Here is a 23,150-nt window from a genome sequence, read left to right as displayed (position 1 = left end):
AGGCAGCCCGGCTCTGAGCCTGGGGTTAGGATTATTACATAAATACACCACGGAACTTGGACCTGGAAGGACTGCTAGGGTTCCTGCATGGGGCCGGGCCGCAGGCCAGCCTCAGCCACTCACAGGGAGATGGTGCTCATTCCCAGAGCTCCCAGAGCTCTGCCCTGGAGGGTCCCCCAGGCCGGGTCTAATCCCACACCCAAGGAATAGTGCTTCCTCCCGCGCCCCCTGGCTTCCCCCTCCCCAAAAGCCCACCTCCAGTCTTCCCCTCTTCTGAAAGAACAGTCTCATTTGCCTCCCACCATTTGCTGCCCGAGGCAGTTCCACGCCTGTGGCCCACTCCCTTCTCGTCCACAGAGCCCCCCGGGAAGCAAAGGCCACAGGTATGGTGTGGAGAGCCCACGGCAGTAGCTCTCCAGCCTCCCTGCACTGGTAACACTTGCATGTTCTGGACAATGGAGACAGGGTGCTGACTCCTGTTGAATTCCCCTCCCCCCCCGCCCCCCCACCCCCCGATTCTACCTGTTGCTCCAGCCTACAAGATCTCCTGCAACCCTGGCCGGTATCAAGCATCTTAGCACTCTCTCTCAGCTTTCTTTTATATTCACTGGTTGGGAAAAAACGGCATTTGCGTTCTTTCCAGTGAGTGACACTGAAAGGGCGCTCCTACACTGTCGCCGCCAACCTCTCCCCACCCAGGACCACTCAGTCAGTTATTGGACCACCTAACTCTACCACAGCCCGATCTACACCTGTTTCCTCATCTAGTTCACGACAGTAGGAAGAGGGCCTCTGTCAAATGAGGATGTACCACATCTCTCCCCATCCCCCGCCCGCCTACAGCGCTCCAGTTATGTGTCTAGGAACCTCCATGAGAAAAGCAAAGGCAGCCAGAGAGCCCCGGTCGACCTTCGGGGGCCCAATCCTCACTCCCAGTGCCCTGACTCGCCTCTTCCCAACGACGACATGTCCTGGATCAGCAGGCAACTCTTAAGACTCCCAACATCTACAGTCTTCCCCTCACCTTCTAAAAAGAATTTTACTTATTTATTTTCGGTCATGTTGGGCTTTTGTTGCCGCGCAGGCTTTTCTGCAGTCGTGGCCAGCGGAAGCTCCTCTCCAGCTGCAGTGCGTGGGCTTCTTGCTGCAGTGGCTTCTCTTGCTGTGGACCACGGGCTCCAGGGCGCTCGGGCTTCAGTAGCTGCACACGTGGGCTTAGCAGTCAGCAGCTTCCAGGCTCTAGAGCATGGGCTCAATAGCTGTGGTACACGGGCTTTGTTGCTCCAAGGCATGTGGGATCCTCCCAGATTAGGGATTCAATGTCTCTTGACTGGCGGTGGATTCTTTACTACTGAGCCATCAGGGAAGCCCCCCTCTTTTTGTAACAATTAGGAAATTTGCTTATGGCCCAGTCTTTACATACTCTAGCCTCCACTGTTTCTCAAGAGGCCACCAGCAGGGTCCACTGCCCTTGGCAAAGTTAGTCTAGCACCCGGGGTACCATATGCGACTCAGAGGGGAGTTTGGGCAGGGCATAGTGGGGTGGGGGGCCCCTCAACTTCCCCTCCACTCTGTCCAACCCTCACTCTGCACAACAGAAGGTAATACAGTGATTACAATCCTGCAGATCTGCTTTCTCTTGGGAACTACAAATATCACGCCTTCCATGCTGACCAATGCCTTCCTCCTACTTCTGCCCTTTAACAAAGAAAAAAGGTGCCTGAATGGGATGCTTCACAGAGTGGACAGGCCGGGATTCTGACAGGCCAGGCACATTCCTGTTCTGTGCGGGCTCTCATCAGGGCACTCTGTCTTGGGACTCATTCGAGAGGGCCTCCAGGTGCCACAGGCAGCTGGCCTCTTCCGGGACTAATCTGGTTCCTAGACACCAGCCTCTGGGGAACTTTCAGCCCCAAGTACTGCCTCTCAAGACGCAGCACAAACACCACCCTTCCCTTCCTTCCTCACTGGGACCATCTACCTGCAGCTGTGCACCCAATTTCATCCAGCTGTGGCCCTCTCTGGCTAAACTAGGGCTTCTCATGCTTCAGGCTGATAAACAATCACCTGCTGGACTTGTTTTAACCCAGATTGTCAGGTTCTGGCCCCACAGTCTCTGCAGGGTGGGTTTGGGAACTGGCCCCAAAATGCTGATGCTGCTTGACTCTGGACCAGTTTCTGTAGCACTGCTTCCTCATGCATGAGAATCACCTGGACAGCTTGCTAAAAATGCCCAGGCCTTGGCCCCAATCATTCTGGGCACTTCAATCTGGGATGGTCCTGGAAATGTGAAATATAAACAAGCACCCTATCCCCATCTCCAGGGATTCTGACGTAATTGATTCTGCAATCCACAATCTAGGAAACGCTTTTTTCTTTAAGGTACTTGGACACTTTCTAGCTTATTCTATCTAGTCTTTATTCCCAGCAGTAAGTAAACTTTCAGGATAAACAGCAAGATCTGAGCATCCCAGTGTCCCTTGAGACCAAGCCTCAGCTTACTCGATGAATGCTGAAAGCAAACAGCAGGTACATAGGGGGCTTCTCCGGGCCTATAAAGTGGCTTGTTCCCTAAAACTGTGTACATGTACACAAGAATACCATTACATTTCAAGGATTCCACAAGAGTAGGCACCCGGAGTCCTCAAACACAGCAATCTAGAAACACTGTATTGGGAGAAGAGGCAAAATAACCCAGAATGAGAGGTATCTCACTACCCTGACCTAGTCATCATTCCCCCACCTCAAGAGTGAGAGATGGAGACATACGTTAGGAAAAAGGATGGTGGCAGGGCCATGCATGCCTGGCACAAGGATCATGCAGTGTCCTCCCCAGAGGGCCAGGGTTGCAGCAGGCTAACACTGAGAGGAGGCAGAAACCTGGAGCTCTTCCTGGTCCAGAAGTCACATGCTGTGAGACCTCCCGCCCAATGCCCAGCAGCAAACCAACAGGGCGTGGACTAGAGTGCATGCTTTGTTGGGGTGACCCCTTCCCAGTCTGGGGGCTAGAATATTTATTTGTGTGTTAGTTCATTAATGTTAAATCTTCAATCTGTTTTTATGCAAAAACTTAAATGTAGACCTTACACCATACAGTTCAGATGATCCCTGCTGGTTTCTTTTTAAAAATCAAAGGAAGAGAAGACAAACCACAGAATGGGAGGAAACGTTTAAAAAGACACATTTGATAAAGGACTGCTATCCAAAATATAAAAACAATTCTTAAAAACTCAACAGTATGTATATCTGAAACTAACACAACACTGTAAATCAACTATACTTTAATTTTTTTAAAAAAGTAAGAAAACTCAATTAACAAATGGGCAAAAGATCTGAACAGATACTGTCCCCAAAAATACATACACATGGCAAAAAAAAAACCCCATACGAAAAGATGCTCAACATCATACAGCCTTAGGGAATTACAAATTAAAATAACAATGAAATGCTACCACACACCTATTGGGATGGCCTAAATGCAAAACACCGACAACACCGAATGCTGAGGAGGGTGTGAAGCAATAGAAACTCCTTCACTGCTGCTGCAAATGCAAAATGGTACAGACACTTGGGAAGGCAGTTTGGCAGTTTCTTACATGCTAAACGTACTCTCAGCTTACGGTCTAGCAATAGCACTCCATGCTATTTACCGAAGGGGGCTGAAAATATATGTGCACACAAAAGCCTGTACGTGGATATTTACAGCCGCTTTCTTCATAATGGCCAAAACTTGGAAGCAACCAAAATGCCTTCAGAAGGTGAATGGATAAACGGTGGTACATCCAGACCATGGAATATTATTCAGCAGTAAAAGAAATGAGCTGTCAAGCCATGAAGAGACAAGGAGGAATCTTAAATGCATATTACTAAGAGAAAAAAAGCCAGCCTGAAACGGTTATGTCCTGCACAATTCCAACCATACGTTATTCTGAAAGAGGTAAAACTATGGAGAAGTTAAAGAATCAGTGATTACCAGGAGTTAGTGAAAGGAAGGCATGAACAGGCAGAGCACCAAGGCTTTTTAAGACAGTTAAGCCATTCTGTATGGTACTAAAACAGTGGATATATTATCAAAACCCAGAGAATGTACAACACTAAGAGTGAATGCTAGCAATAAACCATGGGCTTTGGGCGATAATGGTATGTCAATACAGGGTCATCAACTCTAACTCTGATATGAGATACTGATCGTGGGCGAGGTGATGCTGTGAGCCTAAAGCTGCTCTGTAAATTAAATTACATTTAGAAATTAAAAATAGGGCTTCCCTTGTGGCTCAGTGGTGAAGAATCCTGTTGTTCCGCCTGCCAATGCAGAAGACATGGGTTGGGTCCCTGATTCGGGAAGATCCCACATGCCATGGAACAACTAAACCTGAGTGCTACAGCTATTGAGCCTGTGCTCTAGAGCCCGGAAACTGCAGCCACTGAGCCACATGCCACAGCTGCTGAAGCCTGCACGGTCTAGAGCCTGTGCTCCACAACCAAAGGAGACCACCACGATGAGAAGCCCACGCACCACAACCACAGAGTAGCCTCCATTTGCCGAAGCTAGAGAAGAGTCCGGGTAGCAACAAAGACCCAGCACAGCCATAAATAAGTAAATAATTATTTAAAAAAAAAATAAAACGAATATAAACACATTGTATGGAAATTCAAACAGAACAGAAAGGCACAAAGAGAAAAGCAAAATTCACTCTCCCCTCTAATCCCCTAACCAAAGGTCACCACTGAGCAGCTTCGAAAATAAAATTCAATTTCACACACACACACAAAATGCCAATACATATATGTGTATATATAGTTTTTATATGTTCATATTTATAGAGAGAGATGTAGAATTTTTAAAAAACAAGAAAGAAATTTGTCTATCAACAGACTCTCGCTCCAGTTCAAAGCTAGGTTTGGGCAGGCTCTGGTGTAATTAGTCAACCACATGCTTCCCTGGCCTACTTCCTGTACCTGGCTGTTGGGAAGATGAAGTTAGCCAGCCCTGAGCTGGTCTGAACAGCTCCTGACCACCACACACAGCTGGGAGGCAAAGACCCAGAACAGGGTGCACAAGGGGCCCAAAGCAAGACTAGTTACGGTAGTTCAGTTCAAAGAATCTCATACGGAAAAGGGCCCCAACCAGTGACCTGGAGCTAGGCCCTCACCTCCGCACACCTTGGGTGTGACCGGTGGCTTCACCTCTCAGGGCTCTTCCTAGTTGGACTTTACAACTTCTGAAGGTGACACCTCTTCAGGTTTTCACCCCAATCCTAGACTTAGAGGCTCCCAAAATATCTATACTGGAAAGGAATTTGCAGTTTCCAACAGTTTCCAACCACCTTGGTTTTGTAGCTAAAATATGCCAGGGACCCAGCTTACTCAAGTCACAAACACATGGGAGAGGGTCCAAGGCGGAACTCCACCTTCCTGAGAGAGAGCAGAGCCTCCCTGCCTTCCCGAAACAGGGCTGTGTTACAAAACCTGTGACCACTGCCACCTGGGCTGGGCTGGTTTGTTTGGTGGTCCCAATCGGTCTTGCCATTGATGACCTACTTTAAGACCTCTCTCTCCTCCAAGGGCAAAAGGAAGACAGTGCAGTAACTGCTTTGAACTGGGGTCAGCCAAGGTCACTCCTCATGGCCAGGAGGTTCCAGAAACCCTCAGGTGCCTCAGCTCACACCACAGGCCTCCACCCATACCTAGAGGGAGGAGGGGAGAGAAGCCTGGTACAGCCAAGCTCTGCCACACACATGCCCCCCAAGTTTCACTCAGATCTAGCCTGGTGCATCTTCAGCTCAGCCCAGCCAAGCAGAAACAGGGAGCATGATACAGAGCTCAGTGCTCCCTCAACTGCATTCCCCGACACCAACTTACGTCTCACGAGTGGGAATTTACCAGGTATCCACTTAAAAAAAGAGGCTAGCTGTCCAAAAACTTTGAAAACTGCTGCCTACTACATCCTCTTCCAGGAAAGTGCTAATTTTTGATAGCGGATTAAAGACTCTGAGAAGTTCTTTAACAGATGCCTGCTTAACTTTACCCCTCAATTTCCCAAACTTACTAGACAACAATAATAGTTAACATTTATCAAATATTCATTATGTACTAGGCCCTCTGTTAAGTGCTAAACATGAAACTGAACTTTACAACTACTCCCTAAGACATATAACACTAAGATCATGATCTCTGTATTAGAGATAAGCAAACTGAGGTATGGAGAGATTACACAGCTTGCCCAAGGTTATGGCTAGTAAATGAAGAGCCAGGATTCAAACCCAGGCAGCCAAGCCCCAAAGTTCAGGATTTCACCCCTACAGTGCACTTCCTCAACGGCCCACCAGCCCCAGAAACTACTATTTCAAAGACTGAAACTTTAAAAACACTGGTTGATGAAACAGAACAGAATTAGGAAGTGGGACCCTAGGTTTTACTGTGATCTCAGGTATTTCACTAAAGGCAGTCCAGGGTGGTGGGAGGAACATGAACTCTGATGCCAGGTGGCCCAAGTTCAAATCCCAGTTCTGCTGCACTGGGATGTGTGGTCTTGGGCAGGTTATTTAGTACTCCGGGCCTCATTTTTCCACATCTGTAAAATGCAGATAGTAACAGTTTAATATCAAATATGTTCTCATTATATCATCATGAAAGTAAAAGTTGCTCAGTTGTGTCTGACTCTTTGCGACCCCATGGACTATACAGACCCCATGGAATTCTTCAGGCCAGAATACTGGAGTGTGTAGCCATTCTCCAGGGGGTCTTCCCAAACCAGGGATTGAACCCAGGTCTCCTGCATTGCAGGTGGATTCTTTACCAGTTGAGCCACCACGAAAGCCCAAGAATACTGGAGTAGGTAGTCTATCCCTTCTCCAGTGGATATTCCTGACCCAGGAATCAAACGGGGTTTCCTGCATTACAGGCAGATTCTTTACCAGCTGAGCTACCAGGTAAGCCCCCAAAAAGTTCTAGTCACTCAGTCATGTCCGACTCTTTGCAACCCCCCTATAGTCCATAGAATTCTTCAGGCCAGAATACTGGTGTGGGTAGCCGTTCCCTTCTCCAGATCTTTCCAACCCAGGGATCTAACCCAGGTCTCCTGCATGGCAGGCGGATTCTTTACCAGCTGAGCTACCAGGAAAGCCCTATATGTCATCTAACCTCTCACTATATCAGTCTCCCTGTAATAGCAGGTTAGATTAGAGGGTCCCGGAGGACCCTAGACCACTTGATAACACTCAGGATGAGAGATGTGGGGGCAGGGAGGGCATGCGGTGGAACACAAGAGCTTGGAGAGTCAGGACACTGTGAAGGGCAGAGGGCGGGGGGGCGGCGTGGAGAGTAAAGTCTGCTGGTTCCTTCTCCACTCCAAGCCCAGCCCCTAGCAGCAGACCCTGGGTGGGGATGGCTGTATTGGATTTTCCAATCTCCCTCAGAAACCACCAACAGGAAACTGGCAATGTTTTCTTTCTATTCCTGCCTTAGGCCGGGGTGCCCAGGGGCTTGGTCCAAACTCCATAAATAAAGCTGGGGGTGAGGGGCATGGAGCTTCCCAGGTGATGCTAGTGCTAAAGAACCCATCTGCCAATGCAGGAGACATAAAAGAGGCAGGTTTGATCCCTGGGTCAGCAAGATCCCCTGGAGGAGGGCATGGCAACACACTCCAGTATTCCTGCCAGGAGAATCCCATGGACAAAGGAACCTGGAGGGCTACAGTCCATAGGGCTGCAAAGAGTCGGACACGACTGAAGCGACTTAGCACACACGCATGCAGGCACGCAGGGGCCAGGGGTGGAGGTGATGGAGGAGGAAGCACCTCTGAAAAGACCTTAAGAAGAAACCTGCCCCGGGAGGAGTGACTGGCAGAAGCAGAGCCTCAGTCTGCACAAAGCTTCAGCCCTACCAGTACCTAGGAGCCTGCTGCCTGTATGCCCACTCTGGGCTCGGCCCTGACAGAAACCATGTTTTCTGCTCTTAGGACCTTCCCAGACCATGTCCTGGGAACTGAGAAAGAGGGAGCAAGGCAGGAGCGGACGCCTCCACGGAAAGGCGCCTGCAGGCAGACACAGACTCACAGGCAGCCTCTCTGCCACCCTCTGCCAAGCACAGCCCTGGCCAACCTGGGTCTCTTCAGTTCATGGCAAGGGCCCCCTTTGACAGATGCCCACACTAAACAGGCTTCTGGAAGCACCAACACTTAGTCAAATGCCAACCCTGATTCAGGATTTCTGAGGAGTGAAAAGTGGCCACAGAGGAAGCAGATGAATCCAGATATGGTGTCAATATCTGGCAGACATCCAGGCTGTGACAGGAGATCAGGCTGAGGTCCCTGGAGTCACCAAGGTTCTTCTGACAGACACAATTTTCTGTCACAAAGGCAGTGACAGAACATCCCCCCCACCCCCACCAACCTAAGTCCAAGGTGTGGCAAGGACCTTATTAGGAAATACCCCCTCCCCCAAAGGGAAACAGAGGTTTGTTTCTAAGTGCCTCTGGGGCTGGGGAGGCAGGCCTATATCTGTCAATTTCACCACTTCCGCATGCGGAAGCTGCTTGCAATTACACAGCCTGATGAGAATGGGCTTCTCAGCTGATTAAATCAAGCACAACTCTGAGAGTAAAGAAAGCCTCCTTGCTGTCCCCGACTTAGCTCTCAAGCCCCTCCATTTCCTGAAAAGTCCAACCCAAGAGTTGTTCCTCTAGAACCACCGGGGCCCACAGGGGTGCACCCTTCAAGCTCTGTGGAGGGTACTGTCTGCACAACAAAACCAGCAGCTCAGCTGGAAGGGAACTTGGGAAGTTCCTTCTCTGAATCCCTCCTTGGTCTGGGTGGGGAAAGGGAGGCTGGACAGCTCATGCAGGTCACACAGCCTAAGCATCGCCAACACTGGGTCTCGTAACATTCAACCCCAGGTCCTCCGCAGATTCTTGTACCACCTCCAATTACTCTCTCTTCCATCTGTGCACAACCCACACTCCCCTATCGAGCCACAAACATCACAGGACAGTCGTAAGAGACTTCTCAGCTCTGTCATATGAACCTTACCCATGGCCCACACAGCCCTGATACCATCTTCTAACACTGCTGCTGGGCAACCGGGGTGAAAACACAGTCCAATGACAACAGCTCTAACGCCTGCGGGCTGTGTGAGCTTGGCATGTGCCGTGACCTTTCTGAGCCTTTCTCCTTAAAACCAGGGAAGGTACATTCATCTTACTATGTGGCCATGAGGGTCTGATCCACTGATATAGGCATATAAAGCTATCCACCATGTACTTATTAGCATACAGTAGGTGCTCAGTTAATCTTAACTTACTTCCTAAGAAGCATTAGCTTGGTAGCTAGGGTCTAGGTCCTAACTTCACCATATGCTGTGTGACATTTTCAGAACAACTTAACTTCTCTGAACTTCTAAGCTATCTGCAGAAATAGGACCTGCCGACCTACTCTGGTGTTACTGTGAGGACTGAATCAAGTGAGAACAGGGAAGACTTGTAAAATAGGGACCGTTTTCTGTGCTCTGTCACCAATTCAGCCTGGGTTGTACCTTCCAAGTGGCCAAAGAGCACAGGCTCTTAAGTCTGGAGACCCTTTCCCCCCGAAAGGGTCATCAAAGATCCTGAACAGACATCCAGACTTATGTAGGTCTGTCAAAAATATCCCCAACAAAGAGTCAGCATCCTGACCCCCCAGAATCTGTGACTATGTTGCCCTAAACGACAAAGGAGTTTGCAGATGTGATCAAGGCTACAAACCCTGAGATGGGGAACATACCATAGATTATCCAGGCGGGCCTATGAGTCCTTTCCTAGCTATGGTAAGGATGAAAAGAAAGAATAAGGAGAAACAAAGATGAAAAGAAAGTGATAAGAAGCTTGAGAGGGATTCCATCCTCCCAGGAAGGGTGACAGAAGTCAAAGGATGCAGATGGTCTCTAGAAGCTGGAAAAGACAAGGAAGTAGATCGATCCTCCTCCAGAGCTTCCAAAAGAGACATAATCCTGCCAATAAACACCAGGAGACCCGTGAGACAAAACCGTACAACAGAATGGGGCCGTCGCAGAGGCAAACGGGAGGGCAGCACCTCAAAAATTAAACACATGACCTAGCCATTCCATTCCATAAATGCACCCCAAAGAAGTGAAAGCAGGACTCAAACATATTTGTCCACCAGTGTTCCCATGTTCACAGCAGTTGTTATTCACAACAGTCAACACGTGGAAATAACCCAAATGTCCATCAACAGATGAATGGATAAACGAAATGTGGTGTATACATAACAAAACAGTATTTCGCCTTAAAAAGGAAGGGAATTCTGACACATGCTAGAATATGGGTGAATCTTGAGGTTACTATGCTGAATGAAATAAACCAGTCACAAAAGATATTCTATGATTCTACTTATGTGAGGGGCTTCCCAGGTGGCACCAGCGGTAAAGACTCCACCTGCCGATGCAGGAGATGCAAGAGACACAGGTTCAATCCCTGGGTTGGGAAGACCTCCCGGAGAAGGAAATGGCAACCCCTCCAGTATTCTTGCCTGGGAAATCCCACGGGCAGAGGAGACGGGAGGGCTACAGACCACCGGGTCACAGAGCTGGACACAACTGAAGAGACTGAGTCCTCACGCTCAACTGAAGTGAGGTAAGCAGAGCAGTATGATTCAGAGACAAAGAGAAATAGTGATGCCAGGAGCTGAGGGGATTGGGGGTTAATGTTTAATGGGGAGAGAGTTTGTTTGGGAAGATGAAAAGTTTTGGAGACGGATGGTGGTGATGGTTGTGTAATAATGCTTTCCAACTGTGGTGCTGGAGAAGACTCTTGAGAGTCCCTTGCACTGCAACATTAAACCAGTCAACCCTAAAGGAAATCAACCCTGAATATTCATTGGAAGGACTATGGCTAAAGCTCCAATACTCCGGCCACCTAATGCAAAGAGCCGACTCATTGGAAAAGACTCTGATGCTGGGAAAGACTGAAGGCAGAAGGAAAAGGTCAAGACAGAGGATGAGATAGTTGGATGGCATCACCAACTCAATGAACATGAATATGAGCAAGATCTGGGAGATAGTGGAGGATAGAGAAGCCTGGTGTGCTGCAGTCTATGGGGTCTATGAAAGAGTCACAAAGAGTCAGACATGACTTAGTGACTGAACAACAACAACTTAATACAACCAGACAGACACCTAAAAACGGTTTTTTAAAAAAAAAAAAGGCACTGTGATATTAAGCCCCTAAATATGGATATTTTGCTACAGCAGCAATAGAAAGCAAGTTCATACAGAGACCACTACTTCTCTCCTTCCCTCCAGATCCTTCCATGGTATGCTCTTTGAAAAGGCTCCCTCTGTATAAGAGATCAGTGCACAGTTTGAACTCACTCAGCGTAAGATGCAATAAACCCCAAGACCACAGGAAAAACCATTCCACCAAGAAGGGAAAGCCCAGGTACATGTGTCTCCTACATGTCTGGGAATAAGAGCTCACTCAATAAAGCTTTGCTTGCTTGTATTATCAGTCAACAGAGTCACCATGGTGAGACCTGGGGCTTGTGACTAGGTTCTGTATGGCCAGCCCGACACACCCAGCCAGCAATGCAAATGCTCCTGGGAGGGAAAATGTGGGTAGTATGATGCTTGGGTGGGTGGGGTAGGTGAACACACCCAACCAGCCAGGACCAAGCAACTGGAATACCAGAGGTCATTCAGCCTAGAGATGATTCAGTTCATTCCTGCCCACCCCACCTTGGCTCCTATTTCACAAATGCAGAAACTGACAACCAGAGAGGGGAAGTGACAGGGCGAGGTGACACAGCAAGACCCTCCCAGGGCTGGTTCAGGACCCTTCCACTCCTGCCTCCAAGCCAGGGCCCACTGTCCAAAAGGCAGGACCGCAACCAGTCGCTGACTTTTCACAGCATCTCTAGTTGGGGAGGCAAGGTCTTATGGAACCTGAAGCCTATATAATTTTAGGGGCCCTTTTTAAGATGCCAGAAACAGGATGCTTTTTTTTGGCAAATTCTACAAAACTATATGACTTAGTAAATTCACTGCGAGGGCCTCTCCCACAGCCTTGGAGAGACCACATGCAAATGACTAGGGTGTGGGGGTTGGGAGACTTCAGCTAAGGACTGTATGCCCAGATGGCTCCTCTGTCCACGGAATTCTCCAGGCAAGGATACTGGAGTGGGTAGCCATTCCCTTCTCCAGGGGATCTTCCCTACCCAGGAATGGAGTCCAGGTCTCCTGCACTGCAGGCAGATTCTTTACCGTCTGAGCCACCAGGGAAGCCCTAGGTTTCATTAGTTTCACAATGATTTTACCTCTGGGCTCAGAGGCACCCAACGCTGGGGCTAGACTCCCCTGAGAACAGGTGTTAAAAAAAACAGAGTTCTGGCCTACACTAGGCTTTCCCTCTAGCTGGAGCTGCTGCTGCTGCTAAGTCGCTTCAGCCGTCCGACTCAGTGACCCCAGAGACGGCAGCCCACCAGGCTCCCCCGCCCCTGGGATTCTCCAGGCAAGAACACTGGAGTGGGTTGCCATTTCCTTTTCCAATGAGTGAAAGTGAAAAGCGAAAGTGAAGTCACTCAGTCGTGTCCAACTCCTAGCGACCCCACGGACTGCAGCCTACAAGGCTCCTCCGTCCGTGGGATTTTCCAGGCGAGAGTACTGGAGTGGGGTGCCATTGCCTTCTCCTGTATCTGGTAGTCACAGGAAAACACTCACCAAGTGTTTAAGAGCCACTCCCAGGCAGAATGGAGATTAAGGTTGAGAATCAGGAAAGGGCTCTTTGGAAGCGGAGAGGGTATGTGTTTAGGAAACCCACTTCTCTCTGATGGGCCCTGGCGAACCCAAGGCTCCCCTGGGCACCTCTCCCTCATCTGTGAAATGAGTGAGCCCACGAGGGATGCATGGTAGTCAACTTGTGTTGCCCAAGACCTGGGGCTCTTTGGAGGTTCTGTAGTTCACAAACATTAATTTTGTTGTGGGGAGGAAAGGGGCAGGGCTGCAAAAGAGTCTCTCCAACTTAAATTTTGTTTTAAATGGAAAAAGAGGAGGCCTGGACACCAGAAGCCCACGTGGCGGCACACAGCTAGGGCTGCGGCAGCTGCTCCTTCATCCAGGGATGCCTGCCTCGGCTGCCCACTGTCCCCACTAGGGCTGTCCCTGCAGGCACCCGTATTCATAATGAAAGGCACAGATGTTCACCCAGGGCCCTGCTAGGTAAGATGCGATCAACCACCTCACCTTCACATGCAAGTAAGTCACAGATCATCTCACAACAAACTGGGGAAGAGGGGTGGAGGACAAGACGGAACATCAAAAGGCAGCAGGGAGTCCCCAGGGCTTCTACAGACCTGAGGCCTGTTCAAATGCCTTTGGAAAGGCCTGGTCCCTTCAACTCTCGAAGACCTGAGAGAGTATCTATTTCAGCTCCAAATAGCAGAGCACCCCACCCTGCCTAGAAGCCCCAGAAACCTCTCCTTCAAATAGCACTTCTCAAGGGCGGCTCTTCTAATGGTGACCAAGTCCCCAGCCAGCCTTGTTCAGCTGGAAAATGAAAAGAAATCCCCACCAGAGCCTACAGATCACACTGGAGGAGGAGATGCTCTTTTAGATCTCAGGTGGGCCTGACTGATGTGCAGGTGGAACCCTAAGACCTGCCAAGCAGCCCTGGGCTGTACCACGGCAAGAAAATGGAAGGTCCCTGGAGGTCTCCATGTGATGGCAAGAAAGCAGGAAATGCATGTCCATAGCTCAGTCAAGCCAATACCTCAACATTTTCCATCTTCAGAACTTCTGCTCAGTCATCTCTCTACCTAGCCTGTCCTCCTGTGTCCTTTGCTCCTCTGTCTGCCCTCCTTAAACCTAAGTCAATTCTGGCTTTTCCTTTAAGCCAGATGGAGGCCCGCTTCTTTCAGGAAACCCACCCTGATCTCTCCACCCACAACGATCACCTCTCTTTCTGGAATTTACCAGCACTTGGCCTAAAATGTTTTCTATGTCCTCTAGTGTTCTAATAATACTCCCCTCTTTCCAGTACCTAAGTTGCTTCAGTCATATCTGATTCTATGCGACCCTATGGATTGTAGCCCACCAGGCTCCTCTGTCCATGGGATTCTCCAGGCAAGAATACTGGAGTGGGCTGCCATTTCCTACTTGAGGAACACATATTACTTCATCATGTTATCACCTCATTAACCTTCATTAACCAACCCTCATTAACCAACGATCCTACAAGATAGGTATTATCACCTCAAAAGGACTACGGCTCAGAGATGGTTCTTGACAAGCAAGGATCACACACCTGACGTGTGCCAGGGCCAGAATTATTTTTTCTAGGCCTCCCAGCGAGAGTCAGTGCCGCGGCTGTAGGACAGGCCTCTTCTCTCCCCTGCACCAGTTAGCACGGGCAGGGCACTGTGAGGTTCCTGACAGGACATCACTGGGTCCTGATTATACCTCTTCCACACCCTGGCGGCACCTGTCCCAGTGACATCTTTGGTATGGAGGCTCCAGAATTCTGGGGGCAGAGAGAACTCATCTAAACCATTCTTTCTCTCCCTCCTACAACAAGGCTGGACCTTGAGTGACGTAAGAGGCGTCGAACATTCCTGACTCTGCCGGGGCACTGCCTCACCTCCGAGGTGTGGGTCTGAGGTCATCAAGCCCCAGAAGCGATCGAGGGAGCCCCAAGGCAGCACCCTACCAACCCAGACCATCCTTTCCCAAGCACTGAATAGAAAGCCCACAGAAGGTGCTGTTAGACATTCAACACACCCCCACACACACCCATGAATCAAGAGTAGCTGGAGCACACGTCAATCATTAGACAAGCAGTGCCTCCAACTCTGCCCCCCCCCGCCCCCCGCAAAGGCTGGCACCTGTAGTGGCCCCACCCGGAGGAGCTCCGGGTACAGCAAGCTAGGAGAGTGGCCACGGGCCAGTGTCCAGGCCTGACCAAGGGGCTGAACGTGAGCAAGCAGGCTCAGAAAGACACCGCTGGGGAATAAAGTCAGTTTCCATTGTGCTAGCTTTGGGATTACACAGGAATCCTACAACATCAGAGCTGGAAGGGGCCTTCAGGAGACCCTTTGACTCCACTGGCTTATTTTACTTAGGTGGGAGCTGAGGCCTGGACAGCAAAGCCTGCCTGGGCTCTCACCATTGGCTGGGGCGGGGCAAAGACTCAACTCATGTTTCTTGACCTCCAGGCCAATGCATCCAGGCCCAGGCTGGCTCCCTTCCACTCACGCTGCTGGGTTCTTCTCCACCTTCCTGGGTTGGAGAATGGACTTGGAAATGTGAAGCCTATCCTGGGAAAGACAGAATGAGAAGGTGACCCTGCTGCCTACAAATAAAGTCCCATGTCATCAAGTCAGAGAGAAAGTGTCCTCTGCCCAGGGAAGCCTCTGTGACATGGCTTCTCCCCAGGTTCTTGCCTACGAGTTAACAAGAGCAGAGAGCAGGGATTGGCAGCCACTTGTTTTGATCTTTCTGGGGTATCAGGAGCTGCACTGACCATCAGTCCAACTCAACTCACGGTTCAAATGGCCTCTGTCCCCACGCTTTCCCAGAAATAAGTTACTAATGTGTCACACCTGGAGTTGAAGCAGGTCAGTCAGGAGAAGAAAGCACAGTAAGATACTCTCTATCCCAAAGTTGGGTCTTGGAGGGACACCTGCCCCCACATCCCTAGGGCCTCTAAGGTGGCTCCACATGCAGAATGCATGGCTGCCAAATCCAACCACTGGGAATGGCCTGGAAGCAGTGATGACCCTCAGAGCATCAGCAAAGCAGGAGCCTGCTTAGTCACCAGCCCACTGGCTCAGCCGCTGCCCTGCTCTGCGCTGCCTGCCAGCCTGCCACTGTCATAAGACCCTATTCTTATTTCCCAACCTGAGGAAGGCTGGCTTAGAAAATGGCAAAACCGAGAAGCACAGTAGTGGTTTCAGACTGAGGACAGCAGTGAGTGGTGTTCCAGAAACTTCTGGTTGTCCCCCCTCAACCATCTGCCCATCTCGCTTCCATAACAGAACACTTACCAGCAGCCTGGCACATGGCAGCCCCAAATTAGGACTATGCTTCTGAGCTTCCCTGGCAGCAAGGCAGGACTCTGTCAGGAAGTCAGCTGTCCTGGGCCACGCAGGTAAGGGAAGCCAGAGCAGCACTATGGTCCCCAGACTGGCCACATCAGCACAACCTGAGTGCCGTTAGAAAGGAAATTTCTCGGGCCTCACCACAGACCCCCTAAATCAGAGCCTTTAGGGATGGGGCCCAGGAATCTGTGTTTTAACAAACCTTTCAGATTATTCACAAATGTGCTCAAGTTTGAGAACCAAAGCCCTGAAGAACGCCAGGAGCAACTGTGCCTAAGGAGTCTGGTGCCTGGACCACCTCACGGAACAGGCACTTATTAACTCTGGACTCCAATTTCTGGAGATAGAGGGAGAGAGAAACTCCTCTTAAATCATGGCCAAACCTGAATGCAGGTGGGTGAGGAAGAGGAACAATGAGAAACTCAACCAAGACAGCAGAAAGTAGGAAAGAAACAACATCCAAGTGTAATAAATAATAAACAGACAACAAAACGCAAGAAATACAATCAAGACTACCTGGCGTGCAAACAGTCTGAATTCTCTACCAAAGACAGAAATGACCAAGTTCGGTTTTGTTGTTATTATCACTGCCTCCTGCCATCTCCCCTCAACCCCAGTCACGTGCTGATTACAAGAGAAACACTTTTTTTAAAAAAAGGAAAAGAAAAGTTGAAAATTAAGGCAAAGACATATTAGGTCAGCATGGAGAAAAACCAGAAGTGGAAATATTAATATTAAAACCATGTTGAGAACTTTCCAATAACCCTGCCTCTGCAGACTGAGGGTTTTTTCCAGCCACTTCTCAGCCATTTGCCTTTATCTGGAAACACAGGACTTGGAAAACTACTCACTAGGATTTCATGGTACAACAAGGCTTAGGCCATTCTAGTTCCATGAAATAGTTTACATGACTTAAAACACAGGCACAGAAAAGATTGTAAAACTTGGGGCCCAAGCCTTTATAGCTGACATTTGGTCTTGGGACATTTTTGTGTACTGTTTTGTCATATCCCTTGGGGAACAGACAGTCTGTTTTGCTGCTGTCGATGAGGAAGGAAATATAACTGTGAGCAAGAGCCATCTACTTGGACCTATGGGATGGGGAGGAACCAACCACAAAGTCAGAGGTCCTCTCCTGGGTTTTGCGAACTGACCTCCTTTTATCCACCCCTCCTAAAACCTGGCTATCGTGGGGGCCACTGGGACAGACAAGAAGGGGGAGCTCACAGTCGTCATGAGTCTAAGAAGCAGGCAGAGCCTGATCACTACCTACTCTGCATAAGCCTGAGTGGGAACTAGAGGATGTGGCGTACCCCCTGCCTGACTAAGGCTTGCTTCCAAATTTCTGAGCCTTTTATTTACTGTCCTATAAAATGCATTTAATTATTAATTTCAGGACTACAAAGAAGGAATTCTCCCAGATTACTGACAATATATGCTCCTAAAATAGATAATATGGAATTTAAGGCCAAAGGTACAGAATAAGGAACGAATGACACAAGGTACAGTCCACAAAGATGAGCTTGATCAAGCTGTATACACCAGACACACACGCCAAATTCACAAATCCAGAGCAAATATAAGTCGAGTTTGACTTAAAAAAAAAAAAGATTCAATAAGCAAGGATGCAGAGGGCACCCTCAAGATCACAGAAATATCTGATGTCTGTGTGCCACAGAGAATGTGTGTCAGGAAAGCTCTTCAGGTTGATCATGTAGCTGGCCACAAAGAAAATCTTAATACAGTCCCACAAGAGATTCTGCCAAGCACCTTCACGCAATAGAACTATATCTGTATGCTCAGTTGCATCAACTCTGCGACCCATGGACTGCGGCCCACCAGGCTACTCTGTCCATGGAATTTTCCAGGGAAGAATACTACAGCAGGCTGCCATTTCATACAGGGAATCTTCCCGATCCAGGGATTAAACATGCATCTCTCGCATCTCCCTGCATTGGCAGCTGAGCCACCGAGGAAGCCAAGAGAACTAGCAGCCAACATTAAAATATGATCAGACTGCCGCAAAACTTCCTCAGAAATTAAAGATCCTGCCTTCTAAAAAGTCCTTGGATCAGAACTGATCTACAGAGTACTAGGAAGCAATGGAAAGATGAGCATTTCATATAAAGGCCCACTGGCTAGACTGGTACTCAGAAGAAAATGCTGAGCTCTACATAATTTTTAAATTAAAAAACTAAAAATAAATGAACCAATTTAGACATAAAAACTAGAGCAATGAAATAAGCAAAAAGTAAGAAGACATGAGTAACAGTAAAGGTTGAAATTAATGACCAAAAAAGTAGAATTTTTTAAAAAATATTTACAAATAATTTCCAAATTATATAACATATTTTATGAGATATATACCTCCAGCATATCCAATTAGAATCCTATTCTTAGTATCTAATGAAGACATTCTATATCACAAGGCCTGTAATCTGTCCTTGATTTGGAAGACTTAATATTATAAAGTGTTAACTCTTCCTTATAAAGATTCCTACCAGTGGCTCAGTGGTAAAGAATTCGCCTGCAATGCAGGAGACCCAGGTTTGATCTCTGGGTCAGGAAGATCCCCTGGAGGAGGGCATGGCAATCCACTCCAGTATTCTTGTCTGAAGAATTGCACAGACAGAGGAGCCTAGCGGGCTACAGTCCATAGGGCTGCAAAGAGTGGGACACAACCGAAGCGACTGAGCACGCACAGACTATTTACTCCAACACTGTTTCAAACTATAAAAACAGTCAATAGCCTCCATACCCAGCAATAAGGGAAAGGTTGAATAAATTAATTTACATCTGTACTACAAAACAGCCAGGGACAACCTAGGGTGGGTGGGGGTGGCCTCTGCTTTTGTGCTCACAGTACAGGGCTAGGCAAACAGTGGGTACTCACTAACTATGAGTTCAACAGCAACATCCTTGTCACAAGCTTCCTAAAATAGCCATGACCTTTTAGGTGAACACAGCAAGCTCAGTCGGCTGTCACCAGCCCCCTCACAGACACACCCTTTGCCCCAAGGATGCCATCCCCAGGCCTAACCGCCACCCCCGTCACCAGCTCCGAGTCTCTCTTCGCCCCTCACTCAGTGTCCTCCAAGCCAGCCTCTGCCCATGCTGCAGGTGCAAGAGGCTCCAGGCACCTGACTTCCCTCCTCATTTCAGGAGTCATTCCGCCCCCTTTTGCCTGCTAAGGCAGTGGCACCTTCAGGACCACAAGCCCCTGGAAGACTGGAACTCAGAGATCACAGAACCAGGAGTCAGCTACCTACCACCCACACACTCCAACCCCAGCTTCAAGATTCCTTGCAGCAACCCAAGATATCAACACTGCCATCGCCACCCCCTAACTGATCTCAAGCCCCTTTTGCAAACATCTTCTCACCAGATTCTGCAAACAACCATTTTACTACCCAGAACACAGGGACCCTGTGTGGCTATGTGGCTTGTCCCAGGATACCCAGCACAGATGGGACCTCTGCCTCCTCACCCCTCCATTGCCCCCACCTGATACTTTCTCACATCAGGAGCAAAGTCAGCTGTGGTTTGAGTCACTATTCACACCACACTGTCAAGATCCTCCCAAACCACCACATGACATCCGAACTTTATTTCATGGGGTCCCGGGGTCAGGGTCAGCAGGCCTCCTGCGGTATGGTTTCAGCATTATTAGAAAGCTCTGTTGAATTTCAACAACTGCTTTTAAAAATGCGAATTCCCAACAAAGACCTTTCAGTTTCTTCACTTCTCCTAAGACCTTCCCTATCTAGGTATCCCTCAGATTTCTTCGTGTTCTATAGGCCATGGGCTCACAAGGTGCTGTTGAGAAAAATCCAGAGAAACCTGAATCCATTCACTTGGCTGCAATTGTGAAATACACCTACACACAGAATCTTCCTCCAGTGCCCACCACGGGACAGGTGCTAGGAACTGCTCAAGGGGGAAAAGACAGCAGCTGAAAAGAGGGAGGAAAGAGCAGGAGAGAGAGTGAGATCCAGAAAGGCCCTTGGTTCTCTGAAGATCCAGCACTCAGCACAGATTTGGTTTCTACATTCACCTCCTGCTCACACCAGCTTTTTTTTTTTTTTTTTTTTTTTTTTTGCAGTGAATACCCAGGAAAATCCCACACTCACCTATTCTGGCTCAACTCTCATTCCTACCATCCCAAGCTACCCATCCTCCCCAAATCACATGGCCAAGGCATCACTAATCAATCGTAGCCTTCTAGGTGCCGCGATCCAGGACAAGCCCTGACAACAACCCTGGACCTGATAACATAAAGGAGTCCACGGGGACTTCCTCTTGACCTCTCTGCCAGTTCCTATGCCCACCTCTCAGTCGGAACTCACTTCCATCTCACTCTTCCCACTTTTTCTTTTTTTTGCCTATCCCAATTCAGCTTCCAAGGTCAAATATCCTTGGCCTGCCTCTTCACTTAGCTAACATCTGCTGAGTACCAACATCAGGCAAGGTCCTTTCTGGATGCTGTGAAACCAAGAGATGAGTGAGAAACACCACCCACCCTCCAGACACAGAGGACAGGGCAGAGAGATGTTGGCTGTACAATGACTACTGCACGGCGAATACTGAGAACTGATGTTAAAGGAGTGGAGGAGGGCTGTGTGGGCTGACCGCATGTCTTGCCCCTTCCTGCTCCAGGTACCTGGATGGCTCCTAGAAGGGCGATGAATAACAGGCAGAACTGGGGGAAGGAGGGCAGAAAAGCATGAGCGAAGACAGAGGAACAGGTCAGGAGGAGAGCAATTCAACTAGGCTGACCTTCAGCTGCATGAACGGAGTAATAGATATTATTATTACTGACTCTTACAGATGAATACTAATGTGTCGGGCCCTGCTGTAAGCTTTACGTCTATCTGGGACACAGGAGCATGTTCACCACCTATTCAGATCAGTGACTGAGCTGTATGGTTGTTAAGTATATTAATTTATTTAATGCTCACAACAACCCTGGGAGGTAGGTATTATTGTTGCTGTCGTCATTTAGTCACTAAGTCGTGTTTGGCTCTTTGTGACCTCATGGACTGTAGCCCGCCAGGCTCCTCCGTCCACAGGATTTCCAAGGCAAGAATACTGGAGTAGGTAGCTATTTCCTTCTCCCGGGGATCTTCCTGACCCAGGGATAGAACCTGCGTCTCCTGCACTGGCAGGCAGATTTTTTACAGCTGAGCCACCAGGGAAGCTCCAGGTATTATTATTACCCCCATGTTAAAGATAAGGAAACAAAGGCACAGAGACTGGTAAGAGGCGAGATTTGGAAGAGATGCCCAAAGTAGTGTGCATCCCATGCCAGGGCAACAAACGGCCCTGCAACCTCACCTGGTCTCTCCTGTCAGGGAGAACCTTGTGGCAAGGAGAGTGCCTTGTGCGCAGGGGCCCTGCTAACTCTCCTGGCATCCCCAACAACTGACTCAAACAAGGAAGGAACATAAGGAGAGCCAGTTGGGGGATGAGCAAGATAACACGCCCTGCCTGGACTCAGCCTGGCACTGCCCTCTAAGGCTTTGTTCCTGCTGTGGGGGTTGGGCAGAGGCTCACCCCTTTAAGGGTCACTCCAAGTCCAGGTCAAAGCAGCGCGGGAGCAAAGGGAAGGCAGAGAGGGAAGGCAGAGTGGTTGGCTACCAAAGATACCCTGGGTCTGTCCTAAAATACCCCATCGCCAAAGAAAGGTCGCTGATTTAGAGGGGAAGGGACAGAAGTGTGCCAGGCAAACTGCTCCCAGCTCGGGCTGGAACTGTCTAGCTAAGCTTCTGCTCTCCAAAGTCTCAAATGGATGAACTGCACAACTCTCCGTTAAATCAACAGACTCTTTATTTCTTAAAGCTTTTTCAGGGGGAAGAGAAGTCAAGAATCCCTTCCCGAAACTGCAGATCAAGGCTGAGATGAAGGAACAGGCTGAGAAGGTAAATACACAGGTGAACACAGCACCTGGGGTGGATTCCGCATTCTCTCAAATAAAGTGCCTTATAATCAACTCCAACAGCAGCAGCTCCCAGGAATTTCCGTCTTTCCAGTTCCGGAGGAAAGTTCCTGAAGGCAGCCAGCCCTCCTAGGTCTCCTCAACAGAAGCCTTTTCTGGAAGGATACACACACTGTCCAGAAGTCAGCGGGGTGAGGGGGGTCGTGGCCACCGTCATCCCCACACCAGCTAGCCGCCTTCTTGTCGCAGGTTAACGGGCTCCCAGGCCCTGAGCCCCGGAACCCGGCGGAGCAGCACAATCACGCGGCCCTGGCCACTGGGGCCCCGCCTGTGCACCGCCCACCCCACAAGGAGGGCCCCCAGCCGCTGACAGAGCTGGGCAGGAAGCCCGACGAAGCCCGTCCGGGACAGCCCGACACCCGCGCCTTTACCCCCATGCTGTGTAACCAGGAAGCCGCAGGGCCGGGCTGAAGGTGGCGCGGAGCAGTCCGGGGCCTCCCGGCGGGGGTCGCGGCGCCCTGCCTCCGCCCCGTCCCGTGCCCCCCTCAAGCCGGAGAACCCTCACTCACCTGGCCACGGGGCAGTGGGGAGTCGCGAGGGGAGACGTGGGACGCGGGCAGCAGCAGCTCTCTCTCCGGGCGTCCCAGGCGCAGCACCTCCGACTGGCCTCGAGTTTTGTCCCACTTCCACACTCGGAGCACTCAGGGAACTCGCGACCCGCAGGCTCCTCAGCCGTCAGGGCGGGGCCGGAGGAGGAGCCCACTGGCCGGAAAACCCCGGGGCCGAGGCCCATCGTGCCCCGGGGCGGGGCCGCGTGCGCTACGGAGGGGCGGGGCCGGGGCGTGGTATGCACGCGGCCCCGCCCCCAGGTGAGACTCGTTCTGGGCCAGCACACTACGGAATGTCTCGGCTGGTCTGGGAAGAAAGCCACAGGCCTTCCTCCGCGAGAAGTTACGGCAGGCGCCAGGAGGTCGGCGAAGAACCGGTTCGCCGCACCGCCTTCCTTGACCTGTCCTGCCCTGCACCACACTCGGGGAAGGATTTCCCCAAGCCCCCTCCAGCTCAGTGCACCTTCCTTATTGACTCTGTACATTAAAAAGTGACACAACAGGATGGACGTGGAGGTGGGGGAGA

The 23,150-nt window shown here is 49.8% G+C and overlaps 1 protein-coding gene across 2 annotated transcripts in view; it reads right to left on the bottom strand.

Moving 5' to 3' along the window:
* Nucleotides 1-22,855, bottom strand: part of ANXA11 (annexin A11) — a 42,076-nt gene extending 19,221 nt beyond the window's left edge. For both annotated transcript variants that reach the window (XM_055537451.1, XM_055537462.1), the window contains exon 1: nt 22,586-22,855. The gene's annotated coding sequence lies outside the window, so the exon portion shown is untranslated. The remainder of the gene's footprint in view (nt 1-22,585) is intronic.
* Between the last annotated feature and the right edge of the window lie 295 nt (nt 22,856-23,150).

The sequence above is a fragment of the Bubalus kerabau genome, chromosome 1 (assembly GCF_029407905.1).
Source record: "Bubalus kerabau isolate K-KA32 ecotype Philippines breed swamp buffalo chromosome 1, PCC_UOA_SB_1v2, whole genome shotgun sequence".
Classification (NCBI taxonomy): Eukaryota; Metazoa; Chordata; class Mammalia; order Artiodactyla; family Bovidae; genus Bubalus; species Bubalus kerabau.
Note: the sequence above shows the minus strand (reverse complement) of the source record. Positions and strands in the feature narration are given on the sequence as shown.